The sequence below is a fragment of the Camellia sinensis genome, chromosome 11 (genome assembly GCF_055761805.1).
Source record: "Camellia sinensis isolate YWXY chromosome 11, ASM5576180v1, whole genome shotgun sequence".
Taxonomy (NCBI): domain Eukaryota; kingdom Viridiplantae; phylum Streptophyta; class Magnoliopsida; order Ericales; family Theaceae; genus Camellia; species Camellia sinensis.
The window spans coordinates 168,849,962-168,872,949 of NC_138971.1; positions in this window are offsets into that span (position 1 = coordinate 168,849,962).

Sequence of the window (22,988 nt, forward strand, 5' to 3'; positions counted from 1 at the left end):
ATGAGTAAATCAAAGATATCTTAGAACCTTATATTTGCTTTCCAATGTTCTACTCCTAGGTTACTCGTATATCTACTTAATTTACTTACTGCATAAGCCATATCCGGGCGAGTGCAGTTGATCAAGTACATTAAGCTTCCAATAATTTGGGCATACTCCAATTGAGAAATACTTTATTGTACATTCTTAGAAAGAAACAGATTAACATCCACAGGTATTCTAGCAAGATGATCATCATTTTGTCTAAATTTGTCAAGTATTTTCTCAATGTAATGTGATTATGACAAAGCATAACCTTATGATATTTTGGTAATTTTTATACGAAGTATTACATCGGCAATCTCCATGTCTTTCATGTCAAAATGTTTATTCAACATTTTCTTGGTAGTTTTAATCATGTCATTATTACTACCTATGATGAGCATATTATAAACATAAAGATATACAATGACATAACATTTATCTGTGTTTTTAATATAAATACATTTGTCACACTCTTAATTTTAAATCCATTTGACATCATTGCCTCGTCAAATTTTTCATGCCATTACTTTGGCGCTTGTTTTAAATTATAAAATGATTTAACCAATTTACATATTTTCTTTTCTTTTCCTAGAACAAAAAATCATTTTGGTTGTTCCATATATATTTCTTCTTCTAACTCACCATTTAAGAAAGTGATTTTCACATCCATTTGATGAATTTTTAGATTGTACAAAGATGCAATAGCAATTAGCATTCTAATGGATGTTATTCTAGTAACCGGTGAGTATGTGTCAAAGTAATCAAGACTTTTTTTTTGTCTACACCCTTTAACCACAAGTTTTGCCTTGTATTTGTCAATTGATTCATTCGCTTTTATTTTTCTTTTGAAAATCCACTTGTATCCAAGAGGTTTACACCCTGGTGGTAAATCCACCAATTCCCAAGTGTGATTTTGCAAGATGGATTCAACTTCACTGTTACACATTCTTTCCATAAAGGAGTCTCAGGACTGGACATAGCTTCTTGAAAAGTTAAAGGCTCATTTTCTAACAAAAATGTTAAAAAATCTGGACCAAAAGATTTCGAGGTTCTAGTACGTTTACTACGCCTAGATTCCTCTTTCTCATTTTGATCTATCTCTTGCTCATGCTCATGCTCTTGCTCTTATTCTTGATCATGTTCTTGATCATAACTAGTAATAGCATCATGAGATATTTTATTAGAACTAGTCTCTTATACAGTCTTGTTTGGAAATACATGTTCAAAGAATAATACATTCCGAGATTCAATAATTGTATTTTCATGCATTTCGGAATGTTCTGATTTATGAATCAAAAATCGATATGCACTACTATTTTTGGCATAACCAATGAAAATGCCATCAATAGTTTTAGGACCTATCTTAGTCTTTTTAGGATTAGGAATAACCATTTTAGCCAAACACCCCTACACTTTTAAATATTTGTAGGATGGTACTCTCTCATGCCACATTTCATAAGGTATTTGATTCACTTTCTTTCGGGGTACTTTATTTAAAATAAAATTAATAGAAAGTATTGCTTCTCCCCACAAGTTCTGAGGTAATCCCAAACTTATTAACATGACATTCATCATTTCTTTTAAAGTCTTATTTTTGCTTTCAGCAATTCCATTTTGCTGAAGTGAGTAAGGAGCAATAGTTTGATGAATTATTTCATGTTCTTTACAAAACTCACCAAAAGGTGATTCATATTCACTACCTCTATCACTTCTGAGTTTCTTAATTTTCTTACCAAGTTGATTTTCAACTTCATTCTTATATTGAATAAAAGTTTCCAAAGTTTCATCATTGGTTCGAATTAAATAAACATAACTATATTTAGTATAGTCATCTATGAAAGTGATAAAATATTTTTTCCCGCCTCTAGTTTGAATTGATTTAAAATCACAAATTTCATTATGAATTAATTCAAGTGGTTCTGTACTTTTTTCTATTGAATGAAAATGAGTTTTGGATAATTTTGCCTCAACGCAAATTTCATATTTATGATTTGAATTAATATCAAATTTAGGTAAACATTTCATATTAATTAATCTACGCAAAGATCCATAATTAACATGTCTAAGTCTGCCATGCCATAAATTTGAAGACTTAAGCAAGTAAGAAGAAGATATATTTTTATTAAAGACTGAGGGTACAACAGTCACTACATTTATTTTGAAAAAGCCATCAAATATGTAACCTTTGGGAAATTCTATTTCCATACACCAAGTTTCCTTACTCCACACACTTAATGAATTTTTTCAGAATCATAATTTTATCCTTCAACAAAATTACCATCTCACCAACACATCTCACAATTTCTCTATACACATCTCACCCACCACCCTCTTACCAACCACTTAGGCACAAGCATTTAGTCGGACTACATGGTTTTTGTGTCAATGGAAATGAGAAGCTTTTGGTTTTCGAGTACATGGCTCAAGGAACATTGGCACAGCATCTGTTTAGTTATAGAGAAATGGGGGTTTCTCCGTTGACTTGGAAACAAAGAGTCACAATAGTGTTGGATGTTGCCAGAGGGGTTGAATATTTGCACAGCTTAGCACAGTAGAGTTTCATCCATAGAGATCTAAAACCTTCTAACGTACTTCTTGGAGATGATATGAGAGCCAAGATGTCTGATTTTGGCTTGGTTAAGAATGCCCCTGATGGGAAGCATTCGATGCGGACAAGGTTGGCCGGAACACTTGGATATTTAGCACCTAAGTATGCTGGTAAGCACAACTTCTTTCATATGAATTAATTAGACATTTATCAATTTGTGAACAAGCCAATTCAAATTTTTCTTAAGCATTGAATAGAGCATATTTTATCTTTTCATGTATGGTTTAGAAAGAAAATAATTAAGTTTATATTTTTATTTTATAAAAAAAAAGAAGAAGCAATATTTCATAGACTTTCTTAGGATTTTTATTTTATAGTCATACATTAAAAACCTAATTCATGGATCAATAAATTCCAAAATTGCCAAATTTGCATCTTAATTTGAATGTTGATCCATCATCTTTTGCTTCCTGATAGCCATCGGGAAAGTGACCACAAAGGTGGATGTTTTTGCATTCGGAGTGATCTTGTTGGAGATAATCACTGGAATGAGAGGATGTGCATGGAGAAGGTGAGGGTATATTTGAAATGTGAAGTGTGTGGACTAAGATAAAGAAGTAAAAATCAAATTACTAAATGTGTGGGTTGAGAAAAGATATACACAGAGATAATTTGGTGTGTGGAAATAGAATTTTTCCCGTTTTTGGTAAGTACAAATTTGTCACTTTCAAAAACTACCCGAAACCCATTTTTACTCAACAAAGATCCGGAAACAAAATTCTTGCGAATGTCCAGTATATGCAGCACATTGTTGAGAGTGAGTTCCTTTCTAGATGTGATCTTCAAAATAATCTTTCTTTGTCCTTCAACTTTGGAAGTTGAGGAGTTGCCTATAAAAAGTTGTTCACCGTTGTCCATCATAGAATAAGATGTGAACATCTTTTTGTTGGCATAGATGTGGCGAGTAGCACTAGTGTCCACCCACCACTCTTTAGGATTTCCGACAAGATTTGTCTCGGAAGCAACTGTAGAAAAATTTATGACATCTACACCATTGAAAATTTTATCCAACTCGATCGTATGGGCTTGAGTAGGCTTCTTGCTTGATTTTTCTTTGCCTTTGCAAAATCAGTTCCTAAGAACTTCTTTGGCTTTTTACCATGATTCATTGGCACAGTCCCAACATAAGGAAGGGTTGTCGCAATTGCAGCCACTATACCAGTACTGGTTTGAACATTAGTTTGACCAATTTCTGTAGCCATGAATTCTAAATTATCAAACAAAATTATAATTAGAATTTTATACTACACATAAAATTAAACCATAAACTCAGAATTAAATTCTGTAAAAATAAAAGAAACAAAAATTATAACTTTTATTTCCAATTAATTTGAAAATAAAATAAAATTTTATTTAAACAAATTAATTCCACACAGAAAATTAAATTTCTATAACTCTTCAATAATTAAAATACCGAAACAGAATTTTAATTAATGAACACTCAGAAAACAGAATTAAATTATGTTAAAAAAAAAAAGAAACAAGAATTGTAACTTTTATTTTCAATTAATTTGAAAATAAAATAAAATTTTATTTAAACAAATTAATTCTACACAGAAAATTAAATTTCTGTAACACTTCAATAATTAAAATACTGAAACAGAATTTTAATTAATGAATACTCAAAAATTATTTCTGTAAACCAAAATTAATTTCTGACAAACTTTACAAATAAATATTCTGAATTATTAATGACACCAGTATATTACTACTAGTTATCAAAGAAAACAGACAGTGTATTACTACTATCTGTCAAACAGTATATAACTGCTATTTGTTTTTCCAACTAGAATATTATTTTGTAAAACCACAGGAAAAAAATTTCTGTAAGAAGAAGAAAGAGAAAAGGAAACAAACGAAAAATTCTGTACAAATAGAATTATTCGAATCTGTCTTAAGATTGTTGGAATAATCTTCTGTATAAAAATAATAATAAGAAACCAAATCAAACAAATAAAATAAATAACTTATAGAATTTATTTTATCAAACCGAAATAATTAAAAGATCAAGTCGAGTGCGTAACACTCTATTCTTAAGACAGATTCGCCCCACTACGGTGCTTACGGACAAATGGCTTCTATCTTCTAAGATACAATGATCTTCACAAATTATAGTAGTACTCCAAACAATTTGTACGGCGAACAAAACCTGTGTTTTATATTCTCTTAATTTTTCCTAAAATAATATGAAGAAGAAGTTAATGTAAGAGAGCAAAATGAAAGTAAGAAAAATGAATTTTTCGGAACCAAATGACTGCTAGAAAATGACTGGGATATATAGGCAAAAACCAGACCTGGATTGGTATGAATTTGAACTTGAACAGGTGCAAAACTCTTGAACATATTCAGCTTGTAAACTTGGACAGATCTGCAACTTTAAACTGGACAGATTTGTAACTGCAGCAGTTATACAAACTGAATATTTTGAACCTTTTGAACCTTAGTTTGAATCTATTCAAATTTGTCTGGGCAAATTTAAATCTATTTGGCAGTTTTTCTTTTTGAATCTGTCCGGGTTCCAACAGATTTGAAAACTATTTGGACAATTTGATCTGTTGTGGAATTAATCTGAAAGAGACACAATTTTTGGACACAAAATTTGAATTAAAATTTAATTTGAAATACAAATAATTTCTTATAAGAATTTTTGAAAAAATTCAAATAAATTTTGTCTAAAAAATTAATGTTAGAATCGACCAGACTAACAACCCACACCTAGCACGGCTCGGCTCAGCTCGGTCGGACGGTGACGGTGCACGTATGGTGGTTTGGGCTAAGATTCATTGTGTCCATAACTCCTCCCTTCTACACACTTGGGGTGCCCCTTGGGGCCCAACCCAAGTTAGTACACCAAGAGCTTATATACTCACAAAAGCTCTCTTAAAGTTTCAATGTGGGCTAACCCATTTCAAGGAAACCCACATTTACTTTTTTAATTGTCCATTCCACGAACCCAAAAACAACGGCAAGTTCTCATTCACTCATAAATGGTTTTGACGAACCATCTTCACCATGTGACTTGCCATGCGGCAAAGAACACATTACCTTTTCGGACCCATCTTAAAAGACGTATGGACCCCATTCAATTTTGGACTCAAAGTTGGCCCAAAATAAGCCTATAAAATCAAAATTTTCCAACAATTGTATACCCCTGTATTGTTACATCTATTTCTGTTTTTGAAAATAAAAACCAATAAGCATATATCATATATTTTATTTATTATTTTTAGAGTTAGATTTATAAACCAAAAAATATAGATAAATAATACATTTATTTTTTTTCAATTTAAAAATATATTCAAGTTGAAAACTCTTTTTCAACAGAATATATTTAACAGAATATTTAAACTCTTTTTCAATTGAAAACACAAACATAATATCTAAAAAATTAAAAATACAAAATCTTACAAATTACTAGGGGTGCTCGTGGTTTGACGGTTCGGTTGCGGCTAAAGGAACCTCAAATTCGCCATCCGTCTAAAACTAGGCGGATTGGAAAAAATCAATTCGCAACCGTCCGTTCGTCATCACGCATCCGTCCAAAATATCGGTTCGGTTCGATCAATTTGGGTGGATCGGTATATCCGTTGCTCACCCCTAACCTCTGCGTATCATCTTAAGTTGTCCATTATGAATAGCACATACAAGAGGGTCATCGGAATGTGAAAGAGAGATAACCATGGTTTCAGTTTTCTGAAAATTAAATTTTTTATTTTTTATTTTTAGTTAATATTTTTAAAATTTTAAGATTTTAGATGCACCTTATTTAGATATATCTAAATAGTAAAATATTTGCGAAAAAATATTTTAAAAATTAATAAATACACAAAATATGAAAATTGTATTGAATTTTTGTATTTTTTATATTTCTGATATTTAGTGAATTTTTTAAATATTTTTTTCTCAAATATTATACTTTTAAGTGTATTTATGTTAGGTGTGTCTAAAAATTTTTAAAAAAAAATACTTAAAATATCAAAAAAATCATTAAAAAAAAATGAAAAAAAAGTAAATTTTTTTTAAAAAGTGTTTTTTGAAAATCAAAACCAAACAAGCTACATGGTTTTTGAGCGCAAGTTGTGGCAGTTGAAAATCTCTTCAAAGATTGAAGTTTTTTCTTGGACAATTTGTCTTCACATCTTGCCGGTCAAAGTAAATTTGTGCAAGAAGAGCCCGTAGTGATATGTGCGACAGTGGTAAGGAAACGATTCATCATTGGCCTCATTTGGAAAGTTGCTATTTTAATAAGTTATTTTAGTTTTTGATTTTATTAGTGGGCCAAAATTTTTGTGTTTGAAAAGATGGTTCATTTTTTTTTATAATTGAATGTTATATTTGTGAGAGAAAAAGTAAAATAATTATAAATTTGATGTGACATTTTATCTTATTAACTATTTTAATTTATTTTCTCATTTTATAAATTTTAGCAAAAAAAAAAAGCTAAAAATCCTCTTGCCAAACAGGTCGATTGTGTTTTTGACTGTGCTTTTGCAGAGCAGGTTTGGATTGAACGTTAAGATCCTCTAGAGTGAAATGGTAGAGTGATCTCAAACAGTGAATTTATGAGGGCGCGACATCTGTCCCACTAATGTTACCAAAGGTTGAGATCAATCCCTCACCAAAACGACATCGTCTTGATTGGGGAAATAAAAAAAGAAAAAAGAAAAAAAACGTGAAAAGAGAAACAACGAGAGAGAGAGAGAGAGAAGGGGGACACACAGCCACCAGAGTTCTTTTCCATCTCCGATGCACTCTCCTTCCCTCCCAGCGACCCTACCCCTCCCATTCTCCTCTTTTCTTCTTCTCTTTCTGTGCCGGAGTTCTTCTCCTTTCGAATACAAGGACAAACATTAATCTCTAGAAATATGCTTAAGAAATTAAAGGAAAAGTAAGGAAAAAAAAATATGGAAATCATCTATCTTTCAAGTTTTCTATTTTTTTGGGTTAATTTTTCAAAAACAGTGCACAAAAAGCAAGCTTAGAAAAGGTTTTCAAGAAGCCAGGTGTTTTTAAAACAGAGATCCAATGTTTTTCATTCACTGATTTAGACCCATTTAGGGATAGTAACTCCGGCGTGGCAGCAGAAGAAGGAGAAAAAGAAGAGAGGAGAAGGGGGGGAGGGGAAGGGATGGAGTGGGGTTAGGGTTGCTGCGAGGAAAGGAGAGTACGCCAGAGATGGAGAAAAACTCTGATGGCTGTGTGTCCTCTTTCTCTCTTTCTCAAAACGACCCATCTCTTGAAATTTGATTCAAACTTAAACTACCCAACAGTGAGAAAGAGAAATACAAAACAAAGTCACTTAACATCTTCACCACTCCTCTGTCTTTTTGGTTATTCTCTAATCTCTACCTTAAATCTTGAATTTTCAATGAAATCTGAGATGGGTATCTTAGAAAACTTTCGATCCACTTGAATTTTCTCTTCAGATTTCATATTTTAATCCAGTTTCCTGATCTAGGTTCTTGTATTTTCTTTATATTCCTCTATTTCCTTATCATTTTGGGGTCATAAAGTGTAAATGAGATCACAATTATGACATCTTTTCCAAATTTTGTGATTAGATTTGAACTTTTCTTTTACTTCTCATCTTTCTTTGTTTCTCTGTTGAAATGTATTTCTTAAACATGTGTGCAAATTGTGTAACAAGAGCTTCCCCTGTGGTAGATCCTTTGGGGGTCACATGAGGTCTCAAAGTGAAATGGTACAGTGATCTCCTTTATCTCTCTATCTCTCTCCTCGTTTATCTTTTCATATTTTTTCTTTTCTTTTATTTTTTAATTTCCCCCACCAAAACGAAGTCGTATTGGTGAGGAATTGATCTCAACCCTCGGTTCCATTTGTGGGACAGGTGTCATGCTCTCATAAATTCACTATAGGAGATCACTCTACCATTTCACTCTAGAAGATCTTAACACTTGGGTTGAGGCTGATTTGGAACATCCCTGGCGGTTGGGTAAAGGATTATATATATATATATATATATAAAATATTATTATGATTTATAATTATAACAATGTCATTATCATATCACCATATATAAAATTTTAAATGTTTAATATTCCTTTTGAGTAAATTATAAATACATCTTTTAAAGTTTGTTAAAAATACGAATTTCTCCCTTTACGTTGTAAAAATTACAAATATTTCTTTATCTTCTACAATTGACCTAGCAAAAAAAAAAAAAAAAGGAAGGGGGAGGGGGAAGGGGGAAGGGGGGCTAATATCCTCATTTTCATTCACCCACCACTAAATCTCTATATCATTACAATATTCTTCAACTTTTCTTAGCGACATAACAAATGCTTGTAAATAATAATGACGGTAGTGATAATTAAGAGTGGGAGATTGTAGTGTGATAGTTGGACAAAGTGGTATTACTAAGTTGACGAAAAATAGGGAATGAGTAAGGTGAGATAGGAAGGAGAAAAAAAAAAAAAGTGATCAACTTTATAAAGGTTAATAAAAATTACTTCACACACTATATTAGATTAACTTAATGAAAAGAACCATTTATTATATGATTAGAAACTTTAAGAAATGGAATACAATTTATCAAATATAAAATTGAATTTATATTTTTAATAAATTTTAAGAGAAATATTTATAATTTATTTTTGGATAAATTACAAACACACCCCCTGATATTTACTTAAATTACAAATTATTCATGTGATTTTAGAAATTATATTATGCCCCCTAAGGTTTTTAATTTCATAATAAATAGGTTCTTTTATTAATAAATCATCAAGTTAATTAATAGTTTTTAATAATGTTAAAATTTTATTTTAATTAATAATTCAGATAATTTTATTATTGTATAGGTGAACAGTTACAAATTTCACTTTCTCAATTAATTCTGTTAAATAAAAAATTATAACAGAGAGGTATTTGTAATTTTTCAAATCACATGAAATAATTCGTATTTTAAGTAAACTTCAAAAAATGTATTTATAATTTACTCTTTATTTTTTTTAATTTTTTAATACAAATTCATATGTAAACGCACAAAGGTCACATCCATACCTAATGTTGAACACATAAAATCTAAAAGATCAAATCTCTATCTTGACTCCTCCCAATTAATGGTTGAGTTCAATTGCACACCGTGACAAGTGTCTTTTAGATTGACAAGAGCATATATTAATATTAATACATCTTTGAGAGGGTAATTTATAAATAAATAGAAGACCGAGCTACGATCTTGTTATGGGCCGGGCTAAAGGCCGAGGTATGGATTTCGAGTAGCTCGGTCCCATTTTTGTCTGAGTACCATACTGGGCTGAAGGGTTGACCGAGCTAACTGAAGCTAAGCTTGACAGCTGGCCGAGGTGTTTTATAGGAAGGAGGCCGAGCTAGGTGTAGCTCGGTCAATGCCCTCTACGTCATTGCTTAGTTAAGAGCATAACCGAAATAAGCTAGTTCGGTTAAACCAGCCTAAACAATGGAGAGAAGTATCTTACTTGGTTGGTGGTGAGTAGAGTGTTATCAGGATAGACACTCTTCACTAGGAGTGTGATTCCTAGCAGGACTCTGTTAAGGAGAGTTGGAATCCTACTAGGATTGTGCCAGACAGAATCTATAAAAACTCATGATAGAACCTATGTACAGGTATCACAAGTTTTACTCCAAGAAACACAGAGCTTTTTGTCTATTGTCTATTTGCTGATTTAGGCATTGGAGAGATATCTGGCACACATCCGCCGGCTAGCTCACGTTTGTGTTTTCAAAAAGTAAAGCCATAACGTTTGGAGGAGTGCAGACTTGATCGACAGGATTATACGAAAAGATTATTTCGTGCTCGTACAATTGGCGCCGTCTGTGGGAAAGCACAAAGAACAAAACCTTTTGATCGAGTTTTCCTCTCGAGTTGAAATCAATGACACACAATGAAGACTTACTATAATCTGCTATTGATGGGCAAACCCTAGAGGGGGGTGAGAGGCGCGAAGGATTACCTTCTGTCCCACCCATGGCAGAATTAGAACCCCAGTGACGGAACTCCCAGAGGGACACACGGGAGAGACGGGGCACCAGTCCCCGCCGCTCTTAGAGTCCTGAAAGATAGAGGCGGAGGTTGGATCCTCAAGTTATGGAGGATCGCATAAGGGAGCAAGACGATTTAATAAGGAGGATGGCGGCAGACATGGAGACAATGAAGCGCCAGATAAAGGAAAAAAGAGGTGGCAACAGAAAAGGAGCGCAAAGGTAACACACCCTCTTATCACTCAGAAGATCGTGACAGACATGCCACTCCATCGCAAGTAGAAAATAGGAGCCTTAGAATAGGCGACACTCAATCAAGGACTTCCGGGACTCGTTACTCCAGGTCTGAGAGAATGAGGACTGAACGGTTGTATACAGAGGGAAGCAGCTATTGGTCCTCGCATACGCACCAAACGACATCTAGGCACACGGAGTTACCTAGGTCAGCGGACCTGCGAACAGTGCTCGAGGAGAGGGCGCAACGGAAGGAGGACATCAGGGCTCGCGACCCTCAAAGAGTTTCAGCCCTACAGTGATTGGCCCTTAGAACACTTGGGAGTGTCAAGGTAGGGATGTCAATATCGCACCTTGCTTATGAACCAGCGGATAAAGTATTAGCAAGGCTACAGAGTTCGTCATTCATTCCGACAATTGAGAACGCACCACTACCCTCAGGCTTCCACCGGCCCAAATTCACTACTTATGAGGGAAGTTAGACCCCTACATGCACTTAAACCACTTTCGCCAGGTTATGGAAATATACCGACGAAATGAGGCTCTAATTTGTATCCTATTTCCATCCAGCCTTGGCGACCTAGGTCTAACCTGGTTCGAATGGCTGCCAGAAGGCAGCATAGCCTCATGGGCACAGTTGGCAGAAGCGTTCGTGACTAGATTCAGAACGAATACCAAGACACTAGTGGAGATTGACCAGTTACTCTCCATTGACAAGGGCGAAAATGAGACATTGAGGTCTTACAACAGTCGATATTGGAAGACTTTCAACCAGATCGGGGATTGCCCTACAAATCTCGCCATCGCACAATACAAACGGGGTTTACTAATTGGTAACAAATTGAGGGACTCAATGACAATGATGCCACCCTCTCACAATAGAGGCCCTAATGGAGAGAGTGTATCAGTGTATCCGAGTAGGGGAAGATAACGCCCGTGCTAAGGCAAAATCTGGCACAACAGCGATGCCAGATAAAAAGACTACATCAAAAATCAACACGGTAGAACAACCAAGCAAGAATGGGCGAGGCAGGCGAGCAAACAGAGAGGACCTAGAAAAAAGAAGTTAAGAGTCCGCACTGCCATTACCACAGTATTCAATAAACCTATTTATCGGATTCTTAGTGAGATACGTGATGAACCCTTCGTTCGGCGGCCAGCCAAGTTGGGAGAAGCATAAAGAGGCTATGATAAGAGGTCCTGTTGCACCTTCCATGATGAGAAGGGGCACCGTACTGAAAATTGCACACCATTAAGGCAACATTTGGAGGAGTTAGTGGCTGCTGGATACCTGGACCAGTATATAGAATAGGGAACACAACCAGCCCCCCAGGACCTCAACAGACCAAGCGGGATGCCGGTCGACGATCCACCCCAAGGCATAATCAATGTTACATATGATATCGTCGAACCTGAGCGGGTATGTGAGCTTAGGGGGATGATTAAAAAGGCTGAACACTTGAGAGAGGTATTAAGTGCACAACCTACCGTCAAAAAGGGCAGAACAGAGGCTACGAACGTCATATCCTTTTCAGACAGGGATCTAGCAAGGCTACATTGCCCTCACAATGATGCATTGGTGGTCACTTTGCGCGTCAAGAATTTCGACATTAAGCGAATTCTGATTGACCAAAGAAGCTCATGCGAGATAATGTATTACGAGACCTTCAAACAACTGAAATTGGAGGATAAAGACTTGGTGCCTGTGACATCTCCCCTTGTCGGTTTCACCTCAATGCCAGAGTGGCCAGTGGGCAAGATAATCCTCCCAGTCAAGGCAGGAACCATGACAAAATAGGTGGAATTCTAGGTATTGAAGATTCCTTCCACTTACAACATAATATTGGGAAGGGCATGGCTGCATGCCATGCTTTCAGTGGCGTCAACCTACCATCAGGCATTACGGTTCCCTAACGAAACCGGCGATTGAAGAAGTCTTAGGAGATCAAATCATGTCGAAGCAGTGTTTCGTCACAGTAAACGGTAGCCGTGCTGCAAAAAGGTTTGTTTAGATGGTGGAAGAGCCACAATGCAACGAATTCTTTGCAGATGTCTGCAAAGCAGCAGAACAGAAGGCAGTGGAAGACTTGGTTGAGGTGAGGATAGATGAAAAGAACCTAGAAAAGTTCTTTCTACTCGGCTCATCATTATCCAGCACTAAGAGAGTAGAGTTCATGGAATTCTTAACCTCTAACATTGAAGTGTTTTCCTGGACACCATACGACATGCCTGGCATTAACCCAAATTTCATTTGTCACCAATTTAACGTCCACCTAACTGCTAGGCCAATTATTCAACGAACACGCCGATCGGCACTCCACCACGTAGAGATAGTGGCAGAAGAAGTAAGAAACTTGCTGGAGGCCGGAGTAATCAGAGAAGTACATTATCCCAAGTGGATCTCCAACACTGTGGTAGTACCAAAGAAGAACTACAAGTGGCGCATTTGTGTGGACTACAAAACGGTCAACAAAGCATGCCCAAAAGACAGTTTTCCCCTACCATGGATAGACCAATTGGTGGACCTGACGGTAGGACATAACCGAATTAGTTTCCTTGATGCGCATCGAGGTTACCATCAGATCGCTATGTATGAACCAGACCAGGAGGTCATATCATTTACAACGCCTAGAGAATTGTACTGTTACAAGGTCATGCCCTTTGGCCTAAAGAACACAGGGGCTACATTCCAACGGATGGTCACCAAAATGTTTGAACCATTGTTAGGCAGAACAATGGAGGTTTACATAGATGATATGGTGGTCAAAAGCAAGGATGAGAAGGACCATCTCAGGAACCTAGATGAAATGTTCCAAATTTTGAAGTCCTACAAGTTGCGTCTGAACGCATCTAAATGCCCATTCAGCGTAGGATCAGGTAAATTCCTAGGCTTTCTAGTGACCAACCAGGGTAGAGAAGCTGATCCCTCTCAGATCAAAGCAATCCAAGATCTTGAGAGGCCCAACATAGTCAAAGAGGTACAACATCTCACTAGCTTTGTAGCCGCGCTCAACTGATTCATAAGTCGGTCATCAGATAGATGTCGACCATTCTTTCAAGCATTGAAGGTCAAATTTGAGTGGGATGAGGAATGTGACTGCGCCCTAGAAAGCTTGAAAGACTACATGACCTCTCCTCCGTTGTTAGTAACCCCGGTACCAGGAGAAGAGCCCTTTTTATACTTAGCAGTTTCACAGCATGCAGTCAGGGCAGTGTTGGTCAGAGCGGAAGGAATCCAACACCTACCGATCTTTTATGTTAGCAAGACCTTGTTGGGTGTTGAAACAAGGTACCTACCATTGAAAAATCTGGCATTAGCTTTGATGATGGCCTCGAGAAAGTTGTCACACTATTTTCATATCCACACCATGATCGTCTTAACGACTTTTCCATTAAAGGCCTTGTTTGAGAGGGTGGATTTTCTGGACGAATCTTAAAATGGGTAGTAGAGTTGGGGCAATTCGATATCAAGCTTCAATCCAGAACCACAATAAAAGCCCAAGCTTTAGCAGACTTTGTGGCTGAGTTCACACCAGGAAGTCATCACATTTGCCTGATCATTTTGATCGATGCAACCGAAGTAAGGGGGGAAAATGCTGCGGGAACTGCGCAGCCCCTAATACAGGATGCCCATCTACATTGCAAGCCATACAGGATTGAGGACAAGAAAGAAGGAACAAACCATGCTATTCCCAGTGAGGACTCATCAAAAAGTAAAGACTTGAGGCAGTTAGATAGTAAAGATCAAACCCCAATAGCAGGCATGAACTTGGAAGAAAACACCAGCAACACCCATGATCCCAAGACGTCATTCGATCCCTTTACTTACTGGAAGCTATTCTTTAGAGAGATATGGAAACTCTTCGTGGATGGAGCATCCAATAGGCACGGTGTAGGACTTGGCATAGTCCTCATCTCACCAGATGGCCTAACAATTGAATAGACAGTTAACCTCGGCTTTCCAGCATCCAACAATGAGGCGGAGTATGAAGCACTGTTAGCAGACTTAAAGTCAACACTTTACATAAAGGCCACCGAGATGATGGTTTACAGTGACTCCCAGCTGGTAGTAAACCAGATTTCAGGCGATTACAAGGCAAAAGATGAGAGGATGGCTAAGTACCAAGAGTTAGTCAGAAAAAAGATCATGAAGTTTGAAGTAGTTCGGATAGAGCAAATCGGCCGAGAAAAAATAGTAGAGCAGACGAGCTGGCAAGTTTTGCTTCAATGGCAGATACATCTACCCCACACCCATTATTGATCAACTTCCTACCTAGACCAAGTATTGAGGAACCCGAAGCAGCCGAGGCATGTTGCGCCGAACTAGGCCCATCATGGATGGATCCTATTATAGTATTTTTAAAAGATGGCATCTTGCCTGAAGAAAAGAAAGAGGCCAAAAAAATTAGAGCAAAACCACAGTAATTTTGGCTCTTTTCATCACTAGCACTATACAAAAAATCTTTCACAGGGCCTTACCTGAAATGTGTCCATCCTAGTAAGGTCGAGGCATTTTTGTTCGAGATACATGAAGGCATATGCGGAAGCTACCAAGGGGGAAAATCATTGGCTTACAGGGCAATTTCACAAGGATATTGGTAGCTATACATGCAAGCAGATTCAGAGAAACATGTTAAGAGATGCGAAAAATGTCAGAAGTTCGCATACTAAATACATCAACCAGCCAGAGAGCTTCTACTATTAACTAGCCCATGGCCCTTTACAATGTGGAGCCTAGACATAGTGGGACCATTTCCAACTGCACCCGGCAACAAAAAGTTCTTTCTCGCAGCAACAAACTACTTCACAAAGTGGGTGGAGGCAGAAGCACTTGCGTCTATAAAGGAGAAAGACGTTAAAAAATTCGTCTGGCAGAACATCATCACTCGATTCAACATACCTAAGGCTCTAATATCCGACAATGGCACTCAGTTCGATGGCAAAATCTTCAGGGGCTTTTATGAAGAGTACAAGATATAATTTTATAATTCTACACCAGTATACCCTCAAGCGAATGGCCAAGCAGAAGCTTCGAACAAAATCGTCTTAGACGGTTTGAAGAAAAGGTTGGAGCGAGCAAAAGATAAGTGGGCAGAGGAACTTCCTCATGTTTTATGGGCTTACCGTATCACACCTCGACGGTCAACTGGAGAAACACCTTTTTCTTTGGCCTATGGTATGGAGACAGTAATCCCATTGGAAGTAGGCCTTCCCACTATTAGAAGTGAAAATTTTGACCCAAATTTAAATGAAGAATTCATAACCCTGGAACTCGACCTTGTAGAAGAAAGAATGGAAAGGACACTAGTTCACATAGCCTCATACCAGCAGGAGTTATCTAGAAAATATAACAAAATAGTACATCCGAGGCAATTCAAGATTGGAGATTAGGTACTGCGCAAAGTAATGGGCAACACTTTGGTACCTAGAGATGGCAAGTTAGGACCTAACTGGGAAGGACCATACAAAGTGGTTGATTTAGCAAGAAAATGGGCATATCACTTGGAAGATGGAGACAACAAGACTATTCTTAGGCTATGGAACACTGCCAATCTCAAACTATTTTATTTTTAGCTTTTCCTTAAAATACTTGTAATTTTTCCTTTTTCAAATAAAACAAGTAATTTTTTCAGCGTAATTCTTTCTATTTGTAAAAGTTGTTCTTAGTCGTTGCCAGCAATGGGCAATCAAGGAGTTTGGTAGGATTGGCCAACATTCAGTTCTCTTCTTCAACCAAGATAAGGATCTGGGCTGAAGAAGGTTTGGCAGGTATGATCAAACATTTTCTTCTTTAGTCGAGATAAGGATCTAGGCGGAAGAAGGTTGGCAGGTATGACCAACATTTTCTTTTCTTCAGCTGAGATAAGGATCTAGGCTGAAGAAAATTGACAGGTTTGACCAACATTTAGCTCTCTTTAATCAAGATAAGGATCTAGGCTAAAGAAAGTTGACAGGTATGACCGACATTTAGCTCTCTTTAGCTGAGATAAGGATCTAGGCTGAAGAAGGTTGGCAGGTATGACTAACATTTTCTCTTCTTCAGCCGAGATAAGGATCTAGGATGAAGAAAGTTGGCAGGTTTGACCAACATTTAGCTCTCTTCAGCCGAGATAAGGATCTAGGATGAAGAAAGGTGGCAGGTTTGACCAACATTTAGCTCTCTTCAGCCGAGATAAGGATCTAGGATGAAGAAAGTTGGCAAGTTTGACCAACATTTAGCTCTCTTCAGCCGAGATAAGGATCTAGGATGAAGAAAGGTGGCAGGTTTGACCAACATTTAGCTCTCTTCAGCCGAGATAAGGATTTAGGCTGAAGAAAGTTAACAGGTATGACTAACATTTAACTCTCTTCAGCCGAGATAAAGATCTAGGCTGAAGAAGGTATGACCAGCATTTAGCTCTTTTCTAGGCTGAAGAAAGCTAGCATGTATGACCAACATTTTCTCTTCTTCAGACGAGATAGGCTGAAGAAAGTTGGCAGGTTTGACCAATATTTAGCTCTCTTCGGTTGAGATAAGGATCTAGGTTGAAGAAAGTTGGCAGGTATGACCAATATTTAGCTCTCTTCAGCCGAGATAAGGATGTAGGCTGAAGAAAGTTGGTAGGTGTGACCAAAATTTAGCTCTCTTCAGCCGAGATAAGGATCTAGGCTGAAGAAAGCTGGTAGATATGACCAACAGTTACCTCTCTTCAGCCGAGATAAGGATCTAGGCTCAAGAAAGTTGGCAGGTATGACCAACATTTAGTTCTCTTCAGTCGAGATAAGGATCTAGGCTGAAGAAAGTTGACAGGTATGACCAACACATAGTAAAGTTAACAGATTACAGGGCTCTTGGACCGAGATGGCTATCTCGGCCAGAAAATATTAAGACATCGCAACCAAGCAAAGAGTTTAAGACTGATGCAATTAAAGTTGAAGGGTAATTACAAGAGAGAAACCAAACAAAAAGATAGGAAAAATTACAGATTTCATTCAAGATTTAAACAGGCGTTACAAGAAGAGGGCGTGTGAGCCCGGTTACAATTTCATCAAGAGGAAAAAGGAAAAATCAAGTGAAAAGATCGTCCAAGTTAGCATCCAAATCGACCTGGACTTCACCCAAAGGTAGCTCGGCTATGAGATTAGCCCCCTGGTTGGGCTCGGTCGTAGACACCTCATTAGTTGCAGCACGCAAGGGTGGGCTGGAGTCCACTGGAGTATGAGAGATAGACTGGCGGCCGAGCTGAGTGTTGAAAGCATTCTCAGGAGCAGGAACCTCATCTTCCTCCCCCTCCTGAAGGAACTTTTGTTGGACCGCGTTAGCATAGTCCGCCATATAGCCCGGTATGAAGTGGGGAGGGGGATTCAGGAAGACCTCGGAGTCGTGTCCGCAACCGAGCTTTTCAACATCGGTTTTCCAACCGCACTTGAAGAAAATATCCTTGGCGGCTTCGCACTGCTGGACGTACGTCTCCTCTCATTCCTTGAAGCCTCGGTCCTCCGCGTCCTGTATTTTTTTCTTCATGTCTTCCAACTCGGCATTCTTCTTCCTCTCCAGCTTAGTCAGCTCACATAAATAACGGTTTTTTTTTTCTTGGCTACGGCCTTCTGCTTGTCAGCCTCGGCCGTGTTGACCAGTCCGGCAGGCTTCGAGTTTTCGGCCTCTAGTTCGGCTAGCTTGGCCTGAGCGTCTTTTAGCTCGGCTGCCTTGGATTCTGCCTCGGTGACGGTTGACTGCGCCATCTTCTAGAGCTCAAGTACTCGTTTATGAGCCACTTGGCTCTTTTGCAGGGCTTGCATAGTTTAGAGCGGTTAGAGGACAACCAATGCACTGGGACTGTAACAAACGTTTGTTCAAGTTTGAGGGGATTTTTGGGGCTTACCCAAATCATCGATTTGGATGTCGAGCGAATGGCCTTCAGCTCGGTTAAGCCCTCATGCCGCTCCATGTCGGTGGGAAGACAGACACTTTTTGCTAAGTTAAAGGCCAACAGGTGGTCCTTCTCGGCGTTGACGGAGTCAGAGGCCGTAATAGCGCGACCCTTGAATGTGGCTGTTGGTGCCCAGGCCGGCGGGGTTGGAGGATTTGAAAAGCTAGGTCGGTTGCGACCTTGGGAGAGTGTTGTTTCTTGAAGCTCGGTTTAGGATGGCTCATCTTCATTCCTTAGGCTTTGTGTGCGTGATCGTTTGCTTGGCCGAGATGACGAAGCTCGGGCTGTGGAGAGGGCTACCACTACCTTATGTGTCTGACCAGCCTGTGGCACCTCGGCCTGAACCTCGTCAATTGGAGTGGTGGTTTGTTCGGTGATCAGGGCTCGAACAGATCGGCGCTTGGCCATTTTTTGTTCTTCAGTAAGGGGAATAAGATTGATTTGTGGCAAGTTTGGGTTCGGTTCTGGTGATGGTTCCAGAAGAAAGTCAGTTACCTTGACCTTCTTCCTTCCACTATATAGGTAGGTCGGCTTGAAGTTTAGCAGCTCAGCCTAACCTCGATTACGGTATCGGAGCGCGGCACGAAGAGCATCTTGATCGGCGTATTGGTATTGTGATTTTAGCTGGTTCAAGTCTGCACAAAGAGAAAGGCAACAGTTAGCATGACGAAAAATTATAAACAACAGAGCAAAAATAGAAAACTAAACCGAGGTATTCATACCGGCTGTCTTTTTATTCCAGTTAATATTGTAGCCCGGTATCTAGGCTTCCTGGTCCTCAAAATTTCCAGAAATCCAGAAGAACTCGTCATCATTCACGTTTTTATCCAGTGTGTTTTTTATAATTTTCTCTTGGTCTCTTCATACCCTTAAATAATATACCCAACCGTCATCATTTTGGCCGAGCGAATATTGATGGAATAGCTCGGCCAATCCGAGGTTGAGGCCGAGCCGGCGGTTTAGCTCGGCGATGCCATTTATTATCCTATATGTATTTGTGGAGAGTTGGGTGGGGCGGAGTCTTGTTTGCCTAAGGAATTCATATATCAGAGGCTGAATTGGAAATCGAAGACCGGCTTCTACAATAGATATCACGGTAAACGGGACGAAGCCTGGTTTGCCCCAGGGTGTTGTTTTTAGTTCAACTAGGGAGATGTGAACGTCATTCGAAATTTGGTAGTCCCTTCGGAATTCAGCTATGGCCCCAGGGGAATCTACGAGAAACCGGTATTTACCCATGATAACTTATTATTTGTCAAAATTGTTTAGTGGCCTAGCTCGGCATATCTGAGGCTTTGGTTAGCTCGGTTGAGCAAAGCCGTCTAGGGGCAAGGTGCAAAGGTGTGCATGGCCAACCTAGTTGAGTCTGCAAAGTGACAATAAAGTGTTATACCCAGATAATTGAACTGGGCTAAGAAAATAGGTAGAAGTAAAATAAACCTGGCTCGGCTACATCTGGGTTACAGTTATTTTTTAGTTCGGTCGTAAGGCAGGACTGACCCGAGGTTCATGACTCGGTCAGGAATAAACCTAGAAGTCATAAGCAAGTACCTAGTTCGGTCTCAAGGCGACTTTGGATTCGCAAATAAGTGTCTAGTTCGGTCTCAGAGAGATTTTGGATCGAAACATATTTTTTGAAAACTAGTTGGTGTGCTTTTATGATTGGCAGTATTCCTTTCAAGTTCGTAAGTGTTTGTTCAAATATTTTCAACACACGTATATGGAGATTAAATACTAGAGATGCAAATACAAGAATGAATACAAAGGAACATAAGAAAAAAAGTTTTACAAGAATTTACGAGTTTGAGTGTGAATGAAAAATCCAAACAGCAATGGAGCAAGTAAAGTGCAAGGAGCTGGAGCACAAGATATTGGAGGGCAGAGAGAGTAGGTGTCAGAAGCACAACGATGGAAGAAGATGAACAGTGGGGGTAAGATTCAGAAAATGGGTTTTGAATAGGCATAGAAATGGCAAGACTTTTCAAATGTTTTTTGATAAACGTTGGATGGCTGTCGCAGTTTGAAGAGTCAATAGAAAAATGCCACGTGTCATGGATAGGACATGATGTCTGGTACGTGAAACGACAGACTGGGGGAGGCACGGTGCTACGGACCGAGCTAACCCAGCTAGGTGGGATTGAATATCTTAACTACGGTAGTGTTGTTTATTTTAGCTCGGTTGGTTGGAACCATCAGCTCGGCCATAAATTCGTAATCCCAAACATGCTTTGCAGATGGAATTAAGGGGTAATTGAGAGGGTAATTTATAAATAAATAGAAGACCGAGCTACGATTCTGTTATGGACCGGGCTAAAGGCCGGGGTATGGATTTCGAGTAGCTCGGTCCCATTTTTGTCTGAGTACCATACTGGGCTGAAGGGTTGATCGAGCTAACTGATGCTAGGCTTGATAGCTGGCCGAGGTGTTTTATAGGAAGGAGGCTGAGCTAGGTGTAGCTCAGTCAATGCCCTCTACGTCATTGCTTAGTTAAGAGCATAACCGAAATAAGCTAGTTCGGTTAAACCAGCCTAGACAATGGAGAGAAGTATCTTACTTGGTTGGTGGTAAGTAGAGGATTATCAGGATAGACGCTCTTCACTAGGAGTGTGATTCCTAGCAGGACTCTGCTAAGGAGAGTTGGAATCCTATTAGAATTATGCCAGACGGAATCTATAAAAGCTCATGACAGAACCTATGTACAGGTATCACAACTTTTACTCCAAGAAATACAGAGCTTTTTGTCTATTGTCTATTTGCTGATTTAGGCATCGGAGTGATATCCAGCACATACCCGTCGGCTAGCTCACGTTTGTGTTTTTAGGAAGTAAAGCGACGACGTTTGGAGAAGTGCATGCTTGATTAAAAGGATTATACGAGAAGATTATTTCATACTCGTACAATTTCAATTTTAAATCTCTATCATAGTAAGATTGCAATATGCACATATTTGTAAATTCAAAGTCTTTGTTTTTCATTTATCAAAAAAAAAAAAAATTCCATTTATCCAAAAAAAAAAAAGTATTTTTTTTCAAAACACGAATTCACAAAGTATTGTGTTTATGAAAGAGGTTCAATTGCACAAATTTTATAAATTTGTTTGAAATAAAAGAAATTTATGACATACATGTTTAAATTTGGCACATTATAAAAAAAATGTTGTGCTATTTTGTATTATATCATTTAAAAATAAAAGTTAAAAATGAATAAATCTATAGTGTACAAAAGTAAAAGTTACAAACCACTTTTTATTATATTATAAATTATATGGTGTAAATGTTATTTTGATAAGAAATGTTACCCCATGTTATAGTATTTGTAATAAAATATTGTGATTATATTATGTACATTATCACGATTTCACAAACTCATGTTTTTACTGTTTAGAACATTTGACCTCCATTCCTATGGAATGTGGATGCTGGCTCACACAAATAACATTTTCTAATAAAAATATTACACTTTACTTTTTGTATGCTTAGTTATTTTTTTTATTTTGATTCTTAAGTTTTTTTTATTTTATTTTGATTATTCATATTTTATTTTTTTTTCAATTTACTTAAAAAATTAATTTATATTCAAAATTAGATAGAAAATGATATATTAACAACTACGTGATATAAAAATATTTTATTATTATATATAACTCACATTACAAATTCAAATTCTAATATAATAATATATTTTTTTATATCATATGATAATTAATATAATATTTTTTAATCTAATTTTAAACAAAAATTAATTTTAAAAATAAATAAAAAAATTAAAACATAATAATAAAATAAAATTTCAATAGACAAAATGAGAAAATAATTAAAATATAAAAATGATAAAATGTAATTTAACTATAAATATATAAAAAGATAAAATAAAGAAAACATTTCTCCAATTCCAAAACCTCCCTAATCCATCCATATTGATATTTATGGGCTATTTTGGAGATTTAGGATTGCTGCTGTTACTGTTGTATAGTTAAATGGATTCATTTTTAAGATTTATTTTTTATAATTTGAATAGTTCATATTTCATAATACATTAAATAGAATATACTTGTAAAAAGTCAAGCTAATCGGATGTCGTTTTTCTTTTATCCACTCACATTTGTATGTGAATGAAAGGGTAAACGATATCCGAATACATCAAGTAGAATATGCCTATAAAAAATCAAGTTGATGAAAGGATAAATGATATTCGATTAACTTAATTTTTTACAGATATATTTTATTATG